The following is a 7,067-nucleotide window of genomic DNA, read 5'->3' on the forward strand; positions in this document are numbered from 1 at the left end:
TTCTACGCTCCTCCTCCAGCTCCTGTCTGAGGGCGGTTCTATGTGTTTGGTTCTATGTGTTGTGGTTCTACATGCTCCTCCTCCTGCTCCTCTCTGTGGAGTGGTTATATGTGTTGTGGTTCTACGTGCTCCTCCAGCTCCTCTCTGAGGACGGTTCTATGTGTTGTGGTTCTACGTGCTCCTCCTCCTGCTCCTCTCTGAGGAGTGGTTCTATGTGTTGTGGTACTATATGCTCCTCCAGCTCCTCTCTGAGAACAGTTCTATGTGTTTTGGTTCTACGTGCTCCTCCCTCTGCTCCTCTCTGAGGAGTGGTTCTATGTGTTGTGGTTCTACGAGCTCCACCCCATGCTCCTCTCTGAGGAGTGGTTCTAAGTGTTGTGGTTCTACGTGCTCCTCCCCTGCTCCTCAGGGGACTGGTTCTATGTGCTCTAGTTCTATTTGCTCTAGTTCTACGTGCTCCTCCAGCTCCTCTCTGAGGACGGTTCTATGTGTTGTGGTTCTACGTGCACCTACTCCTGCTCCTCTCTGAGGAGTGGTTCTATGTGTTGTGGTTATATGTGCTCCTCCAGCTCCTCTCTGAGGACGGTTCTATGAGTTGTGGTTCTATGTGCTCCTCCCTCTGCTCCTCTCTGAGGAGTGGTTCTATGTGTTGTGGTTCTACGAGCTCCTCCCCATGCTCCTCTCTGAGGAGTGGTTCTATGTGTTGTGGTTCTACGTGCTCCTCCCCTGCTCCTCAGAGGAGTGGTTCTATGTGTTGTGGTTCTACGTGCTCCTCCCTCTGCTCCTCTCTGAGGAGTCGTTCTATGTGTTGTGGTTCTACGTGCTCCTCCCCTGCTTCTCAGAGGAGTGGTTCTATGTGTTGTGGTTCTACGTGCTGCTCCTCCTGCTCCTCTCTGAGGACGGTTCTATGTGTTGTGGTTCTACGTGCTCCTCCTCCTGCTCCTCTCTGTGGAGTGGTTCTATGTGTTGTGGTTCTACGTGCTCCTCCTCCTGCTCCTCTCTGAGGACTCCTCATGACAGATCGCCCGATCGGCACTTCTGTGCAGCGAGCAGCTCGGTGTTCATCAGCGCCGCCGGAATATGATCAGGTCCCCCCGACTCCCCCGTCGCCACGGTGATGAATCGACCTATTAGAGGTGATGTTTATGCAGCAGGCCCCCCCCACCCCCCCGGCCAATCCGAGCCCAGTGGGCCGGCAGGTGAATCCCCTCGTCAGCGAATCATCTAGAAGATAATAAAGGAGCAGGAACTGGGACCGGAGAGTACTGTAGTAATACTGTAGTACTAGAGTAGTACTACAGCAAAATTACAGTAGTACTACATCAGTACTACAGTAATACAGTAGAACTACTGTAATACTACTCCTCCTTAGTATAGACTAATACTAGACTTACTAGTAGTACTATAGTAATAACTTTTAAAAAGCCAGGTTAGAAACCAATTGGAAAGGAATTAGATACTATTAATCTATTGGTCTATTAATATTCTTAATCGTTATAATTAGTGGAAAACAAGTCCATGTTATATCAGAACAAAGTCATGTTATAAGCACTTGTAAGTGACAAGCACTTATATATATATTATATGTGTAACTTAAGTCCTCTAGAGAGATAGAGGCCATTTACAACCCTCATCATCCTCATCTTCCTCCTCTTTAATAACCTAGTTTCTGATTGGAGGGTATATTTAGTGGTAGATGTATAAGTGGGTTGACATGATATAAATACCTTCATTACGTTAATTCATGTCAACACTCTTTCCTTTCTTAATAACATCATCCCCGTGATCTACATCATTTTATTTTGACAACAAAAAGCAAATTGGAGATTCTTCCTTTCCTGCATCTCCAGTAGAACCCTCTCAGCCAATCAGCCGCCAGCTCTGGTCGCCGGGGCAACAGACGAGATGGGATGAAATAATAATAGAGTTTTGTATGAGTAAAAAAAAAAACACCATTGCATTCCAATAATAGCTCCTCCTCTAATCCAATCGCAGGGCTCTCAGAGGACTTGTGTTTTTTGTTCAATATCTCGCAGCACAAAGGCCGTGAAATATGTCTGTCGTGTAATCTCCGCTACACAGAACCCCGTCTTTATGAAAACCAACCGTGCTTTGTTCATCATCACGACAATAAGAGACCAGGCAGTCTAACCATAAGATACACCTTGCTGCTGCGCTGCTGCTGCTGGGATAAATCATGTAACCATGAAAGATAAGCCGTTTATATTCCAGTTATAAATAGGGTAGACATGAACGACAAGCTGTTTATATTCCTGTTATAAATAAGGTAAACATGAACGATAAACTGTTAATATTCCAGTTATAAATCAGGTAAACATGAACAATAAGAGCTTTATATTCCAGTTATTAATCAGGTAAACATGAACAATAAGAGCTTTATATTCCAGTTATTAATCAGGTAAACATGAACAACAAGCGGTTTATAAACCAGTCCATCGCAACGTCTTTTGTCCTGCTTCGACTTTCAGACCTTCCTGTCTTCAAAACAAACAAGATGGCGGCCGGTTGGCGCGGGCCACTTCCTGTGTGTCCTTCTGGTCCGAGTCTCCTCTGTTTGTTGTTGTGCATGCAGATCAGCAGCCCGGGGGAGGGGGCGGCAGGGGGGCCGGGGGGGGGGGGGGGGGGGGGGTGTAGATGGATGTCATGGAGCCCGCCGTGCTGACCTTTGCTGTAAGACCCTCAGCAGACATCACAAACTCTCACATCAATTTAGTCCAATTGGATGTGGCAGCTCCCTGCTAACTCGATTTGAGGAGCAATGCACCTGTCTCTGCATTCTCTCCCCACAGGGAGGGAGGGGAGGGGGGGGGGGGGGCATCCCAAGGCACTGGCACGCACTCCCGCACACACACGCTCATGCATGCTCACTCTCTGTCCCTCACTTTGTGCACAACATGTGTGTGTGTGTGTGTGTGTGTGTGTGTGTGTGTGTGTGTGTGGGTGCGTGTGCATCTGTGAGTGTGTGCGTGTTTGCATGGTCCTTGCAGAGCGTGCATGCATATGTGTGTGTGTGTGTGTGTGTGTGTGTGTGTGTGTGTGTGTGTGTGTGCGTGTGCGTGTGTGTGTGTGTGTGTGTGTGTCTGTGTGCAGAATGGTACCTAAATGCCATTATGAATCATTAGCTCCATTAGCACTGTTTACCCCATTTGCAATATTAGCAAAGTTATCACTGTTATTATTGTTGGCAGTGTTAGCATCATTAGCACTGTTAGCATCCTTAGCAACATTGGCAATGTTTGCATTGTTAGTACCATTGGCATCACTAGCAGTGTTAGCGAGTGGTAAGAACTATTCTGAAGAGAGTTGAGTTAAGGTATCCTCGCCTACTCTGTGTGTGTGAGTGTGTGTGTGTTTCTGTGTGTGAGTGTGTGTGTGTGTGTGTGTGTCGGGATTGTGGTACTATGACATGAATCCCCATGCATACCAAGTATACATCCTGACACACACGCACACGCACACACACACACACACACACACACACACACACACACACACACACACACACACACACACACACACACACACACACACACACACAGCAGGCCCCCAGCTGGTCCTGTGTTTCCCTCTCCTACTGGTATTGACTGGCCGGTCAATACCAGCAGGACAGAGACTCAGTTGGCCATTCAGTTACCATCGACCTGACCGGTCTATACTGGACCCGGGCTAGACTCAGACCCTACTGGGCTACACTCAGACCCTACCAGACTAGACCCTAGACTAACCATAAACCAAAACCTGCTAGACTAGCCTAGGGCCAGACCAGGCCTCCCTTGGAGTAGACCCCCCTCACCTCCTTCCTCCAGACCTGTCGGCGATGCCGTCTCTCTTGGCTGTGGGTCCAGCAGAGCGAGAGATCAGACTCTCCACATCACAACAAACACCAAGAGGCCAGCGGCTCTGAACTGATCAAGAGACGAGCGCTCATCCAAGTCTCCTCACATTACAACGAATCTCAGAACAGATAGAGTTTGGGTTAGGGCCGGTAGCGCGGTCACAGTAGAGAGTGTGTGTGTTTGTGTGTGTGTGTGTGTGTGTGTGTGTGTGTGTGTGTGTGTGTGTGTGTGTGTGTGTGTGTGTGTGTGTGTGTGTGTGTGTGTGTGTGTGTGTGTGTGTGTGTGTGTGTGTGTTGTTGTGTGTTTCTAAACTCTGTGAGGCTCCAGTCAACCACAGAATGGCCTCACCCCCCACAGAGACTCCCACCCAACCCAGGCTCCCTCCCCCACCACCCGCTCCCAGAGCTCCGCCGGGGGGGGGGGGGGGGGGTCCCAGGGCCCTGACCCCCCCATGCCCCCCTCCATAGACCAGTCCGGGGCTTTTAGGGGCTGGGGGAGAGGAGGAGGTGATGTGTGTGTGTGTGTGTGTGTGTGTGGGGGGGGGGGGGGGAATGCTGAAAGATTGATGGTGTAAAATTGGACGGAGGAGCAGGAGGAGGTGGGGCAGGAGCAGGTGGTTAAGGAGAAATGTCCTCCTTAATGCCCTGCCTTCGAGCTAATCGAATCACTATGAAGAGTGGCTCTGGAGAGGAGGAGGAGGAGGTGGAGGAGGGAGGGGGAGGAGGAGGGAGGGGATGAAGGGATGGAGGGACGGACAGGCAGACAGAGAGACAGACAGAGAGAGAGGTAGGGATGGATAGAAAGAAAGATAGACAGATAGCGGGATGGATAGATGGAGTGAGAGATAGTTCTATAGATAGTTATATAACGGGATTTATGACTGAGGCTGGGGGTCAGGTGTTGGTGTTGGTGATTTCAAAGGCTTCCTGATAAACTTGTGGAGTGGTGAAGTCCATCAGGAGTACATCTCACCTGTTCAGTTCCCAGGTGTGTCCTCATGTAGCACTCCCTCCTTCTGCTCATCTTGTTTATTTAAATGCTTTGTCGCATAGCGAAACACAACATGTCAGGCTAATGTCTAACCTGGCAGGAAGGAAGACTCCAGCTGGGAGAATCTAATCTCAGGGTTATCGCGTGTTGTTGGAGGGCAGTAATATCCCTCCTATGATTATTGGTTCACATATGTACTCTCGTCTCTCCTCTCTCCTCTCTCCTCTCTCCACTTTTGGAAACATCCGTCCTGCTGAGTATTAATGGCACACAAGATGGAGTCTGTTTGCTTTCTGCCGGAGCTGTGGTTTATCAGACCCGCCTGTCAATAAAACGGCTCCGACATCACGTGAAACTCTCTCCGTGAAATCCTCCTCATCTTTCATCTTCTCCCCCTCCTCCTCCTCTCCTCCCTCCTCCTCCTCCTCCTCCTCCTCCTCCATCTCCTCTCCTCCCTCTCCTCCTCCCTCTCCTCCTCCTCCCACTCCACCTCCTCTCCTCCTCCTCCTCCTCCTCCTCCTCCTCCTCCTCCTCCTCCTCCTCCTTTCGTCCTTCCCCTCACCTCCTCCCCCTCTCCTCATCTTCACCTCTTCCTCCTCCTCCTCCCCCTCCCTCTCCTTCTCCCTCTCCTCCCCCTCCCCCTCCCCCTCCTCCTCCTCCTCCCTCTCCTCCTCCTCTCCTCCTCCTCCCTCTCTTCATCCTCCTCCTCCTCCTCCTCCTCTCCTCTTTCCCCTCACCTCTTCCCCCTCTCCTCATCTCCACCTCTTCCTCCTCCTCCTCCTCCTCCCCCCCCTCACCTCCTCCCCCTCTCCTCATCTCCACCTCTTCCTCCTCCTCCTCCTCCTCTCCTCCTTCTCCTCCTCCCCCTGTCTGTCCGGTCTTCCCTTGTACTCCGCTCTCCTCTGTCTCTCTCTCCCTCTCCAAGATGTATTGATAATTTCCCACAAAAATAGGATTTGAGTTTATTCTACAGAGCGTACACTGCGCTGCGCTCCTGAAGTGGATCTGGTTTTAGCGGGGGACAATAAGTCGCGGCCGCCGGTTGCTGCTTATTGTTCAGAAGAGACCGTCTGCGTTACAGGAAGCAATAGAGGATAATCGCATCACGCATGTCTCTGCCTGCGCCGACACTAACATTCATCTGGTCCGCCGCGGCCTGGCCGGGCCCGGCCCCGTGACGACGGCACGTTGCCCCGGTTACGGAGGAGCGTTGCCATGGGGACAGCGGTGCATTAAAGTCCCGAACCAGTCCGGGACCGGGGTGTGTGTTGACTTTATATACCAGCTCCTTCAGGACCCGATATGAAGGTTATTACATATGATTATATAGGTTATTAAATATGATTATATAGGATATTAAATAAGATTACATAGGTTATTAAATTGGTTATTAAATATGATAGGTTATAAAATATGTTCAGATAGGTTATAAAATATTATTACATAGGTTATTAAATATGATTATATAGGTAATTAAATATGATTATATCCATCATTAAATATGATTATATCGATTATTATGATTATACAGGTTATTCAATATAATTATATGGGTTATTAATTATGATTAGATATATGATTATATAGGTTATGAAATATGATTACATGGGTTATTAAATAGAACTACACATGTTATTAAATATGATTAAATCAGGTTTTAGTAAAATAGGTTATTCAATATGATTAAATAGGTCATTAAACATGATTGTATAGGTTATGATATATTTTTATTTCAGTTATTAAATAATATTATATAAGTTATTACATTTTATTACATCGGTTATCAAATATTATTAAATAAGTTATTAAACATAATACCTGCTCACCTTTGTTAATATATCTCAATCTAAATTTATGATAAATCTCTTTCTGAATCTGATGTTAGTGTACCAAGGCTCAGTCGGAGCAGAACCAGCCTAACCAACCTCTAACCAGCCTCTAAACAACCTCTAACTAGCCTCTAACCAACCTCTAACTAGCCTCTGACCAACCTCTGGTTAAAAAACGGTAAAACCAGCCTCTAACCATCTCCGGTTCAAACCGGTGTAACCTGCACTAACCAGCCTCTAAACGACCTCTAACCAACCTCTAACTAGCCTCTAACCAACCTCTAACCAACCTCTGGTTAAAACCGGTATAACCAGCCTCTAACCAGCCTCCGGATCAAACCGGTATAACCAACCACTAACCAGCCTCTAAACGACCTCTTACCAACCTCTA

This window comes from Gadus chalcogrammus, chromosome 10 (assembly GCF_026213295.1).
Source record: "Gadus chalcogrammus isolate NIFS_2021 chromosome 10, NIFS_Gcha_1.0, whole genome shotgun sequence".
Taxonomy (NCBI): domain Eukaryota; kingdom Metazoa; phylum Chordata; class Actinopteri; order Gadiformes; family Gadidae; genus Gadus; species Gadus chalcogrammus.